This window comes from Aplysia californica, unplaced genomic scaffold (assembly GCF_000002075.1).
Source record: "Aplysia californica isolate F4 #8 unplaced genomic scaffold, AplCal3.0 scaffold00473, whole genome shotgun sequence".
NCBI classification, from domain to species: Eukaryota; Metazoa; Mollusca; class Gastropoda; order Aplysiida; family Aplysiidae; genus Aplysia; species Aplysia californica.
In genome coordinates this window covers 167,817-169,295 of record NW_004797743.1, presented here as the reverse complement: position 1 = coordinate 169,295, position 1,479 = coordinate 167,817, and positions in this window count along the sequence as shown.

Below are 1,479 nucleotides of genomic sequence, written 5' to 3'. Positions count from 1 at the left end.
CACACACACACACACACACACACACACATACATGCAGAGAACACTCAGAGAGAGTAGGGAGGAAGAAACACATTTATGGGAAGGGGATGAAAGAGGAAGAAGGAGAGAGATAGAAAGAAATAGTCAGACAGTGACATAGTGACGTAGAAACCTCTGTTTAGAAGTTATTCCACCCGCCACGTACAAACGAGGCATTCACCCCCCAATAAGGCATTTTATGGGTCATTGTGACGTCTTCAGTGAAAGACAAGAAGCTTTTAACTTATTTTATCAACGATGAAGGGAATCGAAACCTACGTTTACCCAAGCGGAGACAGCACAGAACTAAACGCTCTCTATAGAGTCTTGGCAAAGTCTGTATCTTGTTTTGGGAGGACACCAGAGCCGGGCACTTTCGAGAGAAAAAAAACAACTATCAAAGCCGCGCACTTTTTTGACTATATCGATACAAGTAGGTTGCCGATTACCAAAACAGTACCATCCAACAATTTAAGTACCCTCAGCGTTTTACTGGGCTTGGGCCAGATATCAGTTAGATTTTGTATTGAATGAATTGGCTTTTCAAGTATAAAAACATATCTACAAGACTTGGGCGATCTTTGAAGTGTTGGGGTAGCATTTTCTTGCTCATTCAAGATAAAAATTGAAGTTGTGAGACTTGTCAATCTGCGTACATTTGCTTGTTAAACATTCTCCCTTCTTTCTTGTGGAAGTGTCTTTTTGAGTTTGGTCAATGTTTTTAGTTTCAGCTTCGAAATGGTCTGGAAGTCTCTTGCCGCCTGCAGAAATGGGAGGAATATATTATATGGATGGAGGCTGTACAGAGTAATTTTGTCAAGGTGACTGTAATTGTTGGATGGAATCGGCAATCTAATTGTATCGATATAGTCAAAAAGTGTGCGGCTCTGATAGTGCACGGCTTTGATAGTTTCCCCTCCTTATAGCCCGGTGTTGGACCTCTGGTAGGGTTGGGCAATGAGTCGCTTTGGCAAAATCCGGATAGTATGTTAGTGCATCTCTTCGGCAACTAAATGTGTAATGAACCACTTCGGCAAATGGGTTAGAACCACTTCGACAAACGGGGCATAACCACTACAACAAAAGGGTGCGCCCACTTCGACAAACGAGTGAGGGAAAAGAGTTTAAGAGTCTGAATTCGGATAATGTTTCATTGACAATTATCCGGTTATCCGGATAGGTTAGCTGGATTTTGCCCACCACTACCCTCTGGCTGGCCGACAGCGGCCGCGCCTATCTCTGTAAATGCGCCGTTCTGCTTTCATCACCGGAGTCAACCTGCGGGGCCTCACCGGATGTGGTCAGCGAGACGAATTCCAGAGCACATGACTGGTCAGGTCACGTGAATTAATTTACTACTGACCATGAAGACGGAGGTGATGGGAAATAACGGTGCAGTATGGGGGTATCTTGCGACATAGGAAAAGGGAGGGGGGGGGGGGGGGGGGGGGGGGGGGGGGG